This window comes from Pelodiscus sinensis, chromosome 18, assembly GCF_049634645.1.
Source record: "Pelodiscus sinensis isolate JC-2024 chromosome 18, ASM4963464v1, whole genome shotgun sequence".
Taxonomy (NCBI): Eukaryota; Metazoa; Chordata; order Testudines; family Trionychidae; genus Pelodiscus; species Pelodiscus sinensis.
The window spans coordinates 22,227,369-22,244,617 of record NC_134728.1 but is presented as its reverse complement, the minus strand read 5'-3'; the positions used below and the strand labels follow the sequence as shown (position 1 = coordinate 22,244,617).

Below are 17,249 nucleotides of genomic sequence, written 5' to 3'. Positions count from 1 at the left end.
AAAAATAGAAAAGTTAAAAACAGTGAGATGCCTTAAGTCAATATAAAAATACAGTGGACACATGGGATTACAGGGGTATGACTGCAGGAGGTTGGTGAGGGAAGGGGAACCATATTCCACTGTATTTCAAGGTTCCTGTCAAGATGCTAGTACAGCGATGGGCAACCTAGGCTAGTGATTGGGCCTCATAAGTGGTCCTCCTTCATCTCAGTTGGCTGCAAGATTGTCGTAACCAAGATGGTCTCCTGTGATAGGGTAGTTTTGCTAACTGTGCTTGCGCACCTAGAATTTGAGAGGTGTGCACGCTGAACCATAGCATCATAGAAGCACACGGCTCTCAGTCAATGCTGTATGCAATCAGCACACACCTCACTTCACGTGCTTTTGCTTTATGTATGTGTCACCAGGGCCAGCCCACAACATTTTGGCACCTGAAGTGGGGAGCTCAAATGATGCTCCGATACCCCCTTGCTTGGGCCAAAACTTTGAAAGGTCTCAATTCTGCCTTCTTCCTGTTCTACTCCTCTCATGGCACTCCACCATCTCTGTGCATCTAGAGCAGAAAGAATACATATGCACCAGCAGCGGACACAATTTTCTACACTCTGAATCCTAGGGGTGCCCCGCTCCCCCCCCCACAGTCTGGCACCTGAGGTGGCTGCCTCAGTTCGCCTCATGGTAAGGCCAGCCCTGTGTGTCACTTAAGTAATACTGGTAAAAAAAAAACTGGATGGAAACCAGCAAAATATGGCAACCCTACACATGGGCAACAGTAAACAAAATGTCTCATAGGCCTCACATTGAACCTCAATAGGCCGCAGGTTGCCCACCACTATGCTAATACTTACACACACTCACTTTAAGTATTGAGAGGACAGCATACCGAGTAAAGCACTCACCCTGCAAGTCTGGTGGACATTCTAACACAAACTCTGTGGTGAATGCATGCCTAAGTATAAGAGTTCAGAAACTGACCCATTTGTGTGCATGTAATCTGAAATTCATTAAACAAATCCCTAGAACAGTGCAAGCCTTTTTCATTGGCCAGGAATGACGGCGAGACCAGAATGTATCATTTCTAATGATTGCAAGGAAGCTCACACCAAATTGCTCACTTGTGAGAAGGCCATCTCTGCATTTCATAAATCAGGACAGGTATTAATGATGCTGTTTGGAGACCTCATTAGCAACTTAATCATTTTCAGGACTCTGTTGTAATTATTTATGGCTTTTGGGATAAAAGACAGTCTATACTGCCTTTGCCATGCTGCATCCATCATGAGAGGAGTGTAGGGGAAGGGAAGGGAAGGGAAGAAACCAGACCTCATCTTTCTTATTGCTTCTCTATTGTTCTTGATTACAATCTTAAAAAAACAACAACCCATGAAGCAGGGGTGAGGAAACTTTTTTGGTTCAGAGGCTGCACACAAGTGAGAAGCAAAAAAACAAACAAAAACCCCCTCACTGACTGTAGCTCCCAACTGAGGAGAAAGACACTCCCCACATTTCCCCTTGCTTGCACATTAGAGCCTTGGGACCACAGCTTAGTAGATTTTGTGCACTTCCAGCCCTGCAGTGGAGCAGCAGGGGGGATGGAGTGCCAGCGCGGGCTCCCTAATCTGAGAGGGGGCCTTGAGCCTTGGGGGCCACATCCACATAAGCCTGGGACTGCAGTTAGCCCCCGGGTTGAGGTTCCCCACTCCTACCAAAAAGTAGCAGCAGAGGCTCTATGCTCCTAGACTCAGCCATTTCTGAAGCAAAGCAGCTAAGAGAGGGCTACACAACTTTGAAAGCCCAGGGGGGCCACAATGATACAGCACATGCTGAGAGCTGCAACTTAAGTGTGGTTGAATATACATGCAACTATATATGCAAATAGCTTCTTTCACACGAACAGGCATGAATACAAAGCACTTACCAAAATGCCTTGGTGCTCCCAGCACCTCCTTCCTGGAGGCTAGAAATGCTGACACCCTGTACCCGTCTGTTCCAGCCAGTCTGTCCGCTTGCGTCTTTCAGTGCTCATCCCACTTGGGAGGTGCCTTGCCTTTATGGAGCGTGTTCCTTGTGGAGGCCATGTTCAAAGGATCCCCTACGTAAACCCAAACCACACCATGGGCAGCAAACAAACAGGCTGTGGCCTGCATGTTGAGTAGCCCTGAGCTAAGAGGAGGGATACTATTATTTGGCTCAGACTGGCTTTTGTTTGTTTTTAGTTCTTTACACTGACCGCAATGTGTATTCACTGCTGCTGCTTCAATAATCTTCAGAATTTGTAACATCTTGGGTTAGATCACCGACTGCAGATTATTAAAGTTCTGCATTCATGTATTAAACAGCAGAAATGCTGAGCTGAGTGCGAACAGCAGAGATGTCTACTTTTGCATGAGAATTGAATTTGAAGGAAGTATGGAAAGAACTGTGGGCTTACCCACAAGAGTCGCTCCAGTGTCTCTGCCAAGTTCAGAATAATTACATTGTCTATCTAAATTCCCTCTGGAGTTTTATTTGGGCACTGAATTTTGTCTGTTTTTTCTGAGATCTGAAGATATTGGAGTGTTGAGAGGACAATTCTGCTCCAGAAGTTGCTGAGTTTCAAGTGTGACCTCCTGTATATAATTTGCAATATAAATAAAATGCTTTGGAGTCTTCCTGGATGAAAGAGGTTATAGAAATAGAAATGAGCTTACATTGCTCCCCATCTGATGTAACTCCTTAATAGTTTTATAAGCAGGAAGGGCACAGCTAAAGCACTAATGTTTAACTCTTTCAGGGATTAAGTTGCCTTGTTTCGCTCCCTGTTTACAGAAGCAGTGTTTGTTCTTTATACTGTTGCAAAACAGTTTGTGGATCAACCAGAAGCATGGATATGAGATTCAGTCCCTTACCGAAATCCGAAAGTGGTTTGTAAGTGACTGTAATGGGGTCTAACTCACTGCTGTGGCACCTCCTGCTGGTCACACTGGGAATGAACTCAGTGCTCAGCAGGGCACCCTTTTCAGGCTGGTGTCTCGCTCATTGTCACTCCGTGCTCTGTTCTGGCCCCCTGTTGCTCCCAGGATCATGGTGTCCTCTTCAGGACACTTCCCTCCGGCTGTGCCCTCCACCTTGTGCTTCCAGGGGGATCAGCAGTCCTCAGTCTTGCAACTGCCACTGTAGCCAACTGCAGCCTCCGTCTTAGCCCCTCACCTCAGGGAAGCCACAATCGGTCAAGGCTACTCCTCAGTGTGGCTAGGTGTGGTGCAATGCAGGGACCTAGGGCCACCCACTACCCTGGGCCCAGAGCCCTCTGGCAGTAACCTTGTCCTGCCTTCCTTTCGCCTCTCAACTGCCTCCTCTTTCCTGGGCCACTTCCCTTGCACCCTCCTGGCCCTTATCGCAAGGCCTGCAGCCTGGCAGGTATCCTCCCTTGCTCTTCTCCTGCTAAGATGCTTCCTTGGAAACCAGGGCTGCCTTAGTAAGCTGCCTTTTGATTGGCTCCTTCTAAACCCCTTTCTGATTGGCCAGGGCTCTGCGCCCGCTGCTTCTAGACTCCTTTAGCTCATTGTGGGCAGAGTGGGGCAACTACCCCTCTATAGTGACCTGTACTTGGATTTTCCCTTGGCAACTCCTTTTTTTTAATCAAAATTAATTCTTCCACTAAAATAATTACATTAACCGAGTAATCAGTAGTTGGGTGGTATTTCAAGTACTGCCATCTGTGGCACTAACTCAGAAATTACCAAATACTCATTTTTGTTTTGGATGAGTTGGATAATTCCATAAACGCACGTCATAGAGCTGCTTCAATCCAGCTGTTAGCTTCGTTATTTTTCAGTTCTCATGCTGGAGCAATGGATGCCAGTCACTTGCAAACTTAAAAATGGTTTTAGTGCTTTGTATAGCATTGGTCACATTTTATAGAGCAGGATTGGAAATATGTTACATTGTGCTTCATAGAAACCATGACTTGGTTTCTTTTATGGAAAAATCGGAGCTTAAGTGTTTGGTGTAGGAAAATTCAAGTGTCCGCAACATCAAATTATTTTAATAAATCAAATCACTGAGTATAGTTGGACATCAAGGTGAGCATTGAGCATTTCAAAGCAGAGGGATCACATGACTTGTGGCAAAGCTGTATGTAGTAGGGCAGGGGTGAGCAAAAGGGCCTCCACGGGCCAGATCCAGTCTGCGGAGGCCCTGCCGCTCCCCTGTGCCCAGGCCCTAATTGGCCTGGGGGCAGGGAAGTGTGCGTAGCCTCCCCCGCCCTGCCAGGAGCATGTGGCGCTTTTAAATGCCGCATACTGTTCATAGGGTTGCCAGGTGTGCGGTTTTGAACTGGACAGTCCGGTATTTGAGGGTTCTGTCCGGGAAACAAATTGAGAAAATACTGGACATATACCGTATTTTCCGGCGTATAGGGCGACTGGGCGTATAAGACGACCCCCCCCCCCATCTTTTTAATTAAAAGATAGGGTTTCATCTTATACCCCAGCGCCCCTCCGCCTCCTTTGCTCCCGGTGTCCCTGGTCTGCTGGAGATGGTCCCCAGCAGACCAGAGACATTGGGAGCAAAGCCGCAGCAGCTTTGAAAGCCTCGGGGGAAGCCGGCGGGGGGGCATCCGGCGGCGGGGCATCCCAGGTGCGCCTGGGATGTATACCCGGCGTACAAGACGACCCCCGATTTTTGGGGGATGTTTTTTAACATCAGAGGTCATATTGTACGCCGGAATATACGGTAAAATGTCCGGTATTTTCTAATTAGGTAATTTTTATTATTATTAGGAGTATCAGTACATAGTTGCGAACTGCCTGGCTGGTAGACCACTCACTCTGCATCAGTGTGTCTACCAGCCAGGCAGTATGCAACTACACCGGGGGCGGGGGAGGGAGAGGAAGAGGCAGGAGGGCGAAATGGAATCCCCGGGGCCGGACTCGCTTGTGCTTCACCAGGACTGTGTGCGGGATGGGCAGCATTCCGGGATCTGTGTGCGCCCGGGTCAGTCCCACTCCCCGCTGGCCGATTCTCTCCCCCCGCTCATCCTTCAGCCCCTCCCAGCCAGCCCTGCTCCACTCTGGCTGGTGACCCCCCCAATTCCCCCAGCCAGCTCCACTCCTCCTGCCTTCCCCCCCACCCTCCCCCCGGTCAGCCTGTGATAGACACACAGACGTACCATAAATATTTAGTTATAATTACGGAGATGTCTTAATGTCTTAACGAGGGAAATGTTTTGGAAACCATCTCCATATGATGGATTTTAGGTTTTCTGCTCCCCTTTGGCAGCACCCTTAAGGGGAAGGCAACATTCCCCAGCCCAGAATTAGGGGGAGCAAGAAGCTCTTTTGTGTGGGTTGGGAAAGGCTTCATGTAGGAATCTTTGTTGTCTCTCTTAATATTTTGAAACATGTGCCTCCAAAGTTATTCATTAACATTTAGGAATTATGCCAGGAACCAGACCCAAGATTTCAAGATGTCACATGAGACCTAGTAGCAGGAACTCAAATTAAATGGAACCAGTTCCCTTGTTCTCGTATCTGGATACCAAACCTAAATAAGCAACTATGAAATGAATGCATTAGTCGCTAGGCTCCCAGGGAATGGGAGACCTATAAACAGACCTACATAATCTTCCTGCTGCAAGCATGTAAGACTAACAGCTGCCCCAGGGGTTAAGACATTGGTTATGCTTAATATTTAGGCTTGGCAAATCTGATATTTATTTTTAATAATTTTAATGGGTAATAGCCATGTTAATATTTAAGTTCTTCAGTTTATTTACATTTTCACAGTTGCAGGAAAATATTTAATGATTGTAGATGTTGAGATGCACATTTTATAACCATTAACAGCATAAATTGTCACTATCACATCAAAATATACAAAGCAGGTATCCTTAAATCAGGCTAAATTTTTAAGCAGCCATTTTCTTACTTTGCCAAATGTAAATTCAGATTATTGATGGGAATTTTTGTTGGTTTGCATATGTCAGCGAATTTGTTTACTCAACATTTACTGAGTAAAAAAAAATCTAATTCTTCTACATCTATTAATTGTCAATATGGAAAGAAATTTATCGAAAACTGGCAGATGCACAGCTTTTCTAAGGGTACGTCTACACTGCACGCTGAAATCAAAATAAGATACGCAATTTGTGCTACGGTGCCAAATTTCAAAATAAAGTGCTATTTCAAGCCATGTCTTATTCCTCCTGCAATGAGGTTTACAGGAAACCGAAATAGTGTGTCTGTTATTTCGAAAAATATTTCAAAATAACGGGTGCATTTCTTGGACATGGGGTAGTTATTTTGGGATACCTCTGGTATCCCGAAATAGCCTTGCAGTGTAGACATACCCTAAGATGAATTCTAGATATGTCAGAGCAGAATGATTTGGAAATCAGAATACTAAAGGGCTATGTCTAGACTGGCCACAAATTCCGGAAAAGGGATGCAAATCAGGTAAGTCAGCATAGGGAAATCCGCGGGGGAATTAAATATCCCCCGCGGATTTAAATAAACATGTCCGCCGCTTTTTTTTCCGGCTTGGGGAAAAGCCAGAAAAAAAGCGTCTAGACTGGCGCGATCCTCCGGAATAAAGCCCTTAAAGTAGGAATAAGAGATCCTCCGGAAAAGGGCTTTATTCCGGAGGATTGCGCCAGTCTAGACGCTTTTTTTCCGGCTTTTCCCCAAGCCGGAAAAAAAGCGGTGGACATGTTTATTTAAATCCGCAGGGGATATTTAAATCCCCCGCGGATTTCCCTATGCTGACTTACCTGATTTGCATCCCTTTTCCGGAATTTGTGGCCAGTCTAGACGAAGCCAAGCAGTTCAGATTTGAGAAGAAAACATTGCCTTTGCTGTCGCGGCAAAGGAGAGGAGAATGCAGTCTAGTGGTCTGAGATAGGAGCTAGGAATTCCTGAGTTTATAACCCTTCTCTTCTTCTCTTCCTCTGTTTGTGACTTGTAGGCATTCTCCTAATCTGTCTGCCTCTCCCCTAATCTGTCTGCCTCTCCATCTGAAGAGACATAAGACATTGTCCTATATGTTCAGTCACCATAGAAGTGCTTGGAGTTTTGAATAGGGATGTGACTTCTACTCATAGGACTTCTACTCATAAACAGCCAAGGAGAAGTTAGTTTGCATTTATCTCTTAATTCACATTTCCCACTGAATATAGAGGACAAGGCTTTTTCTGAAATTATTTGACTGGATACTAGGTAGCTACTATTTTGATGTACTTGCAGGTGGTCCCCTTTCTCCCCCATTGCAACTACTTTGTAGTTTTTGTGACTGAAGTTGTTTGCTTGGAATTTTGAATTCCTTCAGCCTTGTGTTTGCATGTGGTGGGTGACCCCGGTTAATCTGGCATTGTGCAAGTCATTCCAGACAGGTAATCAACAACAGGCTTCATAAGCGATGAGCTTCATTGCCCAAGACTATATTGAAAGCTGAACCAGCATTTTCAAGGATAGCTGCTAAAGAGATTGGTAGTCGGAGCAAGGAGGAAGAATCCTAGAGGAACTAGAAATGGGCTTCAGGATGAGGATTCTTTCATTCTAGCTCTAAATGTGTCCTCTATATCAGAGGGTCTCAACCTTTTTGCTACTGAGGCCCTCACAACATGTTATAAAAACTCCATGAATTGCCTGTGCCACAAATGTTTTTCTGCATAAAAAAGCCCTGGGCCAGGGTTAGGGAGTTGAGCAAGTTGCCCAAGTCCCCACACCACAGAGACCTCCACAAAGGCTTTGGCTTCAGCCCCAGTATTCAGCCCTGCATGGTGAGGTTTCAACTTTCTGTCATGGGTTCCCATGAGTGTAATGCTAGCCCTGTGTGGTAGACCCCTGGAACCTGTGCCCAGCTCCTAGTTGAGAACTGCAGCTCTAAAGGTAATCATCACTTACTGTCATTATTTGAAACTTTTGCAAATGACTCGATCTGACCATTCTGCTCTGTGAGTTGATTAGAACCACCAAAGGAAGGAGCTGGGATGCATCTACTAGATGATTCAAGTCAGTTTGTTTAAAACAAATTTTGCTTGCCCATAGAAATGCCCTGCAACTCTGTGCCAACATATGCCGTGTAAAGGTGGCTTTATTGTGCTTCTGTATTCCTACAAGCAATGGCTATCTGAATTATTCCTGCTATACAACTACAAACAAAACAGCATGTGAGGAGGGTTGCATTGAGAATCAGACATCTGCATGAAGGCCTGCTTTGGAACACACCTGCAGGGACCTGCTGCTCTAGCTTTGGTGGTAGCCCAGATTCTGGGTGGAAAACTTTCTGTACCAAAGTCCCCCATTTGTGACTTGTGCCCATCTTCACCAGGCATCCAGAACTGGAGCTCTTCTGATCTGACACTTCTGCTTGTCTGATGAAATAAACTAGTGGCATTGATCTTGTTCCAAGTAAATGTCCACACCACAAAAACCACTAACTCAGAACCCTTCAACTGGCATGGACAATAAATCCCTCCTCCTTCTCCAGTTAGGTCAGGGATAAAATATACTGGAGAGCAAACAGGAAGACTTGCTATATGAATTTTTAAGAGGACATCTGTCTCCATTTGCATCATCCATCAGTACCAAATTACTTTATAAAGAACACTTGAAAAGATACATTAATTCTCATCCAGACCTGCACATTTCCACTGTGTTCCACACAAAGGTATTTTCATTCAGTAAACCCAATCCTTGGTGAATTGTGATTCTGCGCACAAGTTTGGCTGGCTAACAGCTGGCTAGAGGCTTTTTTTAAGGTTCTGTTTGGTGTGGAAGTTAGGGAATACAGGCATTCCCCGGGTTACGTACAAGATAGGGACTGTAGGTTTGTTCTTAAGTTGAATCTGTATGTAAGTCGGAACTGGTGTCCAGATTCAGCCGCTGCTGAAACTGACCAGGGGCTGACTACAGGAAGCCCGAGGCAGAGTTGCTCTGCCCCGGGCTTCCTGGAATCAGCCTCTGATCAGTTTCAACAGGCTGAATCTGGACGCCAGTTCTGACTTACATACAGATTCAACTTAAGAACCCCAGGTATCCCCAAGTCAGCTGCTGCTGAAACTGATCAGCGGCTGATTCCAGGAAGCCCGGGGCAGAGCAACTCTGCCTCGGGCTTCCTGTAGTCAGCGCTGGTCAGTTTCAGCAGCGGCTGACTTGGGGACGCCTGGGGCAGAGCAGCTGGGGTGCTGCTGGGTTGCTCCAGTAGCGCCCATCGCAGCGCTGTGGGACCAACCGGCAGCGCCCCAGCTGCTCTACCACAGGCGTCTGGAGAAAAGCCTGGACTGCTGGGGGCGGGCATACTAGCTGTGTCCCCCCCCCCTCCAGCAGACCAGGGAGACGCAGGCGGGGGACCGAGATGCACCGCGGTCCCGCCGCCCGGGTCCTCCGCGGCTTTGCTCTGCGTCTCCCTGGTCTGCTGGAGACCTCAGAGCAAAGCCTCAGAGACGCGGGACCCCTCCGCTTCCCCGGCTTTGCTCCCGGTGTCCCTGGTCTGCTGGAGACGGTCCCCAGCAGACCAAGGGCACCGGGAGCAGCTTTTCTCGCCCCAGAGGTCGAGGTGGCGGGACCTCTGCGCTCTGGGCGGTCCCGCTGCCTGCGAGCTCCGGGGCGAGAAAGCCCTGTTCGTAAGTGCGGATCCGACATAAGTCGGATCCACGTAACTCGGGGACTGCCTGTACCTATGACCAAAGGATGGTTTTTGTTATGTATGAGGTCAGGTCTATACTAAAAGGGAAAGTTGAATCTAGATATGCAATTCCAGCTACGTTATTTACATAGCTGGAGTCGATGTACCTTTATTTGAGTTTCCCCACCATCCCCACAGTGGGAGGCTGAGGGAAGCAAACACTCCCATCAACTTCCCATAGTCCTCGCAGGAGCAGGAGTACTGGCCACTGATGGGGGTGCGTTCTGAGTTTGATTTTGTGGGTCTTGACTAGACCCACTAAATTGAACTCTGGAAGATCATGGCAGTGTTGATCTTTCCTGGAGTGAAAACATGGCCATGGACTTGACTAGAGACCTGTATTATGGTAACACCCATGCAGAGAAACCTAGCAGCTAGTAATACTGCTCCTTAGGCTAAGTGGCTAAACTGCCAGCACCATGGCTGTTATTGCAGTTGAGAGCTGTAGTCTTTTTAGACATTGTTTTGGTTACTGCTTTGCGTTCTGTTTGGAAAATGCATTGTTGGCCTTTTGCAGCAATTGCATCATGGGGGAAGGTGAGAAAAGAAGTAAGAGGGCTAATAAACTATTTAATTGCAATTCTTATAGAAAAGAACCACTTCAGGTTTGAGGATCTGAAACATCTACCAAAAAAATTGCAGGGATACAGTTTGATTTTGTTTAGTAATAGTAGCTTTTGGAAGTACCATTCTTTATCAGAACTGACTTTCAGAGAGGAATGAGCACACTTGTGTGAACTGTGCCCACTTGAAATAAATATTTGTTGTTGGATTTTCTAGCTTTGTCCTCTTCTTTTTGGGGTTTGTTCAGCTTTGGCATTTATCAATGGTTGAGACAGTAGTGTCGCTGCAAACTGTCACAAGAGCTCACTGGATGATACCACTACCCTCAATGATTAATCCTGTGAGACCTTTTCTGGGTACATTTGAGAATGAATTTAAAGCTAGTTGCTTCCAGATTCTGGGTCTGAATCTGTTCTCACCAAACCTACCTTAAGGCCACGTCTACATTAGGGATGTTGACAGATAATCAGTTAACCAGTTACCTGGTAAGTTTCAGGCGATGCTTATTGAGTAATGGTTAACCAGTACCCAGGACCAGCCCTGCTGGGCCCCCTGTGCGGGGCTGCCACTTCCTAGTCCGTCTGGATGCCGGGAGCCACGACAGAAATTGCAGCCCTCATGCAGAGGCTGGACTCCAACCTCCAGCCCTGCTGGTATGGCTCCATCACCCACTCCCAATTAATTGGTTAAACTTTTAAACATAGTATTAGCACTATGTTTAACAATTTAACCAATTAAACAGGATTTTACATCCCTAGTCTACATGACTACGTATGTTGTTACAATTTATACCACTCAGGGGTGTGAAAAAACACCCCTCCCCAGCAGCATAAGTTGCATTGACATAAGTAGTAGTGTGCACAATGCTATATTGGCAGGAGAGCTTCTCCCTCCAACATTGCCACTGCCACACATTGCAGGGTGGCCTAAGTATGTCCAATGAAATAGCCGCTGCTCCAAAAACTGACATGAGATCAGTGCAAGGCCTATCAGAAGATTCAGTCCGAATCAAACTGCTTCCCAGTGAGTCTCTGTGGGTGGTACAGCACAAGGGAGCTATTGATCTAATAAAACTCCCACACAGGGGTGAAAGGAACTTAAATTCCTTACAACCTGGGTTCTCTTGCAACCCAGGTCCTTGCCAGCTCTTCAGATAGCTCCCTGCTGGCTTTTGCTGCAGCTCAGCCAGCTCTTGCTGGAGCTGCGCACCAGGGTGCACCCACTTACTTTCACATGGCTGGACCAGGTTTCCTACAAGCATTATGACCTGGTGCACGGGGTTGCAGCGTTGCTCAGGTTTGGTCATGCTAACTCTGTGGGACACACAAGCCATTACTGCCAATGTTAAGGTAAGTGTAGGGCAGGCTTGCCCTACAGCGCTGGGGCCCAGTTCCATGGAGGACAGAAGCTGTCATTCCTTGGGGAGTGTGGGGCAGGTTGCTTTCCCAGCCCCTCCCTGCCCATCCTATGGGTCTCTGCTTCTCACTGAGCTGGGATTAGAGTTATGGGATGGAGGGTCCTACTGTGGGTGCTGCTCTGCCCCCCTCAGCTGTGCAGAGCAGTGGTGGCAGTGGAGCTGGGTGACAGTGGCCTGTTGTGATTTTTGAAGAGCTGCATGCCTGTCAAGGCATTTTGTGTTTGTTAAATCAAGTCTTAGAGCAGTCATTAAACCTGTGACGTTTGCTAAAGTTTCCATGATGACTGAGCCACAGTTTTGACAAAAGTGCCATGACAAATCTGCAGCCCTACTCACAACCTTGTGCGCAGGTGCCGGTATTGCATGTTCAGTTCGTGTGTGTGCAGATGGACAGCTAACGACCCAGCATTACACATACAAATACCCAAATCTGTGCACACAGTTCTGCTAGTCGTGTGTGCAAATTAGGTAAGTGATTTTTGCATATGCCTCTATTCATCCCTAGTTGACGTGATCTCTCAACAGCTCTGAGCTGGGTCATGTGCAAATTGATGAACAAGTGGTTAAATGACTTATACAAGGCCACTGAGTCATTGAGAGGCAGGGATCAATTCCTGTGGTGTTTTGCCTTAAACTTCTCTGCTGTAACCTCCAGGTAACTTGTCCCTTCATGAGTTCTGGTAACCAAGTAGTGTTCTGTATGGCCCAGGAGAACAGAGTTACGAAGACCACAGGGAAGCTTTTATTTATTTGGTTTTAAAGAGGGTGGTGCACTCTCTGGCTAAGAGACCACATACTCTCTTCAAATAAATAAAAATGTTTGTGGCAGAGAAATGACGGAGGTTCATAATTTATTAGAATTTAGACATTTCTCCTCAGTATTCAGCTGAATCCAAACTGCTGTCCTGACTCAAAGCCAAATACAAAAGATACTGAGAAATAATCTCATTTAATTTCAGGAAGCACTAGGAGATGAATAAATCCTTGCTCATTTACAGTGAAAGTTACATTTTGTTCTTTGAATTAGCTATATTAAGAGTAGGGTTCATGGGCCTTAGATTAAACATTTTAAAAGACAACAGTGGAAGCACACTTGAATGGCTTCAGGGCTTGTCATTAAGGGACAGCTTGACTTTAGCTACAGGACTTGCACTCTGAGGCCATGTCTACGCTAAAGGGGAAAGTTGATTTAAAATATGCAACTCCAGCTACGTTAATTATGTAGCTTTAGTCCAAGTATCTTAGTGTTTTGGCACCATCCCCACAGTGGGAGGTCGATGGGAGCACATGCTCATGAGGAGCAGGACTACCAGCGCCAGTGGGAGCACCCTCTCAGTTTGAATCAGGGAGTCCTCACTAGACCTGCTAATTCAAACCTTGGAAGATTGACTGCAGCAATGTTGACCTTCTCTGTAGTGTAGACAAGCCCTGAGAGAGCTGCTGGGTTATTTAATAGTATATGGTGCCAACTGTATTCAAATTTACCTTCATGGGCATTTGCGATGAAATAGCATACAAAGCTTTGTTCACTATAGTCATGACTAAGGATGTTCAAAGTTGGGGGAGCGAGGACATGAAAAAATAAGGCAATAGGTCTGTCTACTTTGATAGGACAAGGTAGCAGATTTTCCAAGAACTAAGTCTATGATTCACTGTAGAACAGTCTACATTTTTGTGCACTCAATATTGCAGTGATCCTTAACGCTAAAATAGCAACTTCATCCATAGATATCCAGCATTTACAAAGTTAGGTGGAAGATTATTATGCCCATTTTACAGACTGGGAAGACTGTGTCACAGAGAGGCTAAATGACTTGCCCAAGGTTACACAGCAAGTTATTGCTGGGGTCCAGGTTTCTTGACTCTCAGTGGAATGGCTTCTTCAGTCTTGCAGAAGTGGGAGGAAAGAGTCCTTTTAAACCAAGGACAAACTGAGTCTCCAGGAGAGTCGTCCTGCTATACTATCCTAAAAGTACAAAAAGGACTTTGCCTTCTAATGCTCCCATGAACATACTTAATCAGCAGTTAACTCAGTGCATTCTAACCACAAGGTCTGATTTAGTGATGCTTTATCAAAGCAAAGAAATTGCATAAGAAAAATCAAACTATTAACAGAAAGTGAGCAATTAGGAGAACCAACATTTGAGAGTTATACTCCTTGTTCTGCCATCATCTATTAATGGACTTCCACAATTTCTTCACCTTAAGACTGGAGGGATGAGTTGGGAAGATACGTAAATTCCAGACTTCTATGCCGTACAGGGTCTCCAGGCACTATTAAAATGCTGTAAATTATACTTGCTGTCCCTGAATCCTTTTAAAGGCATTACAGTGTTTGGTATTCCCCTTGGATGTGCCTATAGCTGGGACGGTAAGACTAGCATTAGTGGTTTCCTTACCCAAAGTACAGTATTACTAAGTTTAATGGCACATCTTACATCTCCAGCACAGAGATGCATCCACTGCCTCGGGCTGCCATTCAAAATGGCTTTCCCCTGACTGATTGGATGAGTCAGCCCTCTTGCCAAAAAAAGTCCTCCTTTTCCAGGCAACGATGAGTTCCAACCAACCAAACAGCCTCAAAGTGCAATAGTCTTTCACCCTAAGGCTGTGTCTAGACTGCATCCCTTTTCTGTAAAAGGGATGCAAATTAGACACATTGCAATTGCAAATGAAGCGGGGATTTAAATCCCCCCCACTTCATTTGCATAAAAATGGCTGCTGCTTTTTTCCGGCTTGGAGCTTTGCCGGAAAAAAGCGCCAGTCTAGACGCGGATCTTTTGGAAAATAAAGCCTTTTCCGAAAGATCCCTTATTCCTTATTTTAAGAGGAATAAGGGATCTTTCGGAAAAGGCTTTATTTTCCGAAAGATTCCTGTCTAGACTGGTGCTTTTTCCGGCAAAGCTCCGAGCAGGAAAAAAGCGACAGCCATTTTTATGCAAATGAAGCAGAGGGGATTTAAATCCCCGCTTCATTTGCGATTGCGATGTGTCTAATTTGCATCCCTTTTACGGAAAAGGGGTGCAGTCTAGACACAGCCTAAGGGTTTGCTCAGGTTTCTTCCTTTGTATCAGGACAATAAGGAAGACTTTCTTTCACCATCTCCAGAAGCTCTGGTTTCGGGAAGCCTAATACAAAAGGCATCAATGGCCCTCCAGACCACACCAGCACTGTATTGCCCTGAGTCTTTTCCATCTAGGGTTGCCAGGTGTTTGGTTTTGAACCGGACAGTCCAGTATTTGAGTTTTCTGTTTGAGAAACAAACTGAGAAAATATAAATGAAAAAATATAAATGTCCAGTATTTTCTAAATAAGATGTAATGTGGATTGTGATGTAATGTCAAGTGTGTCCAGTATTTTTGTTGAAACCATCTGGCAACCCTATTTCCATCACCTCTCCACGAAGTCTTTCAGTATCTTCTCAGGCCTTTTCCAGATTTCTTCTTTCTTCCACCATGGGGCTGCGGCTTCTCTGCTATCTTCTTCTTCAGAGTCACGCGATGCTCATGTTCCCTGGTACTTCGTTTCAGCATGCCTTGCAGTGACCTTCAGTCATCTTAGCCACTGGGGGGCTACAATTTCCAGAATCCCAATGCTCTTAAAGGGCCAGAATTCGGAGCAGGGATATGCTGGCTAGGCCTGCCTTAAAATACAGCCCTTTCCTGCCTGAGTCATTGAGCAGGGCAGCTGCTGAGCTCTGAAAATTGCGAAAAAGGAAGTCAGATGATTTAAAGAAGTCGTTGTCCAAGGATGTAGATCCTTTTGACTAAAAAAAATTAAGTGAATACGAAGACATGCACTAGAGAGAATTTTAGAGATGCTATGTGTTCCTCATTTTACAGACGCCTTAATGTAGGCAGATAGTTTGGGTGAGTTTCTCAAGGCTATACAATCAGACCACGATAGAACTGGAAGCAGAATCTGAGGTGTGAGACCTTGGGCTGTCTTTCCAGAGGAATGTCCTTTTTTTAAACTTTTTTCTTTTGAAGTACATTTTTACTCATGGATTTGGACAGGTTTCTCATAAAGCCACTCTCAAGCTAATGATGAAATCCACAGAGTTGCACAGGAGATACAAACTTTTCTGGTATAACTAACAAGTAACATGCTCAGAGGTGGATTATTGTTTTGTGTGTCCTAGGCCAGAGACCCCTTCCACCTGCAGTCTCCCGTACCCACTGCATTCCTGTTGGGGAAATGCGGTCATGGCATGAGGACTTGCCCTGTCCCCTCCTCCCCCACAGTACTCCTGCCGGGGAAGTAGGGACAGGGCACAGGGGTTTCTCCCATTCCCCAGCTGGAGTGTCAGGTGGGTATAGCGGGGCAAGCCTCTGGCAGGATGGGCAGATAGGCAGGGCAGGTCATGCTCCTGTGCCCCAACCTTGCTCCATTAGCAGGAATGGTGGGTGGGTGAAATGGGTTGGTGCTTGAGGGTGCCTGTTTTTCTGGGGCCATCCAATTGCTCTGGGACCCTGGGCATGGGCTTCGTTGGCCCAGGGACTAATCTGCCAGTGAACAGGCAAAACTACCAGCGTTGCTGATTTGTCCCAGGAAGCACCCGGAGCAGTAACTATAGAGCCCTGCACATCTGTGGATATCTGTTTCATATCTGGGGATAGTGAAGCGGATACCACGCAGGGCTCTCTCCCCACCAACACCACCACTCCAGCACTGGGGGGTGGGGTGGGGACGAGGGTGAGGCCCTGCACTGCTGGCAGGTAAAGGATGCAACAAGCTCCATCCTAAATCTCCCTGCAGAAGGAGTCAAGTGCCCATCCTGCCCAGCTCTCTCTCCCCCCACCTGGGTGAGCAATGACCTGCGGAGTTCCAGCCCCAGGTCCCTGCTGCCCTTTACTCACAGTCCCTGCTTTCATGCTGCCTGCCTCTTGCCTGCACAGCCCTGCCCCCTCCTCACTCATCTGTGCTCCCTCTTCCCTCCCCTCCAGATGGCTTGCTGTGCGGATGCAAGTAAAATCCGGATTGCAGATTGGCTGATGAGTTGAGCCTTATGGATGCGGATTGAGGTTTTTGTATCTGCACAGGGGTTTCAGAAACTATATTTGGAGCGACTGTCTAGTCTAACATTTTCACTTAAAATAACCCACCATTACTACCCCCAGCAAGTCTGCTGTACAAGTAGGCGCAATGGTGGGAGCACAGACCAGCCACAGTAGTCTTAAAATGCATCTAATCAAATGGGCTGAGATTTTCAGAGGCTCTAAAGAGAGTCTTTTTGCTCAGCTCTTACTGAAATTCTCTTTGACTGTTTTGAAAAATCTCAGCCGTGTTAATAAAAATGCGGGCAGCAGCCTATCTATGCTTTTATTTCCTATGTCACTCATTTTCTTTAATTACCTCCATTTTACAGAAGAGGAATCTGAAGTACGGAAAGGTTATGAGACTTAGCCAGGGTCACACAGAGAGCCTGTGTCAGAGCCTGCTTATCTTGAGGTCCACTTACTCACGTTAGCCCCAAAACTGTCCTCCTCTCTCAAGCTGTGTTATGGGAATGGAAAAAAGCTGTGATGCACCATTCCTGAGAGGCACTCAACAGGAAATTTGCTTGAAAGCTCACTTTTTCTGCAATAATTATTGAGCGTGC

At 46.3% G+C, this 17,249-nt stretch overlaps 1 protein-coding gene across 8 annotated transcripts in view; it reads left to right on the top strand.

The window, feature by feature from the left end:
• The window catches only part of EYA2 (EYA transcriptional coactivator and phosphatase 2), a 171,722-nt gene that overhangs the window by 28,267 nt on the left and 126,206 nt on the right, over positions 1-17,249 (top strand). Inside the window, exon 1 of one of the 8 annotated variants that reach the window (XM_075901578.1) lies at positions 7,971-7,991. The exons of the other annotated variants lie outside the window; for them this stretch is intronic. The gene's annotated coding sequence lies outside the window, so the exon portion shown is untranslated. Of the gene's footprint in view, positions 1-7,970; positions 7,992-17,249 lie in introns of those variants that run through there. 8 annotated transcript variants of the gene reach the window in all.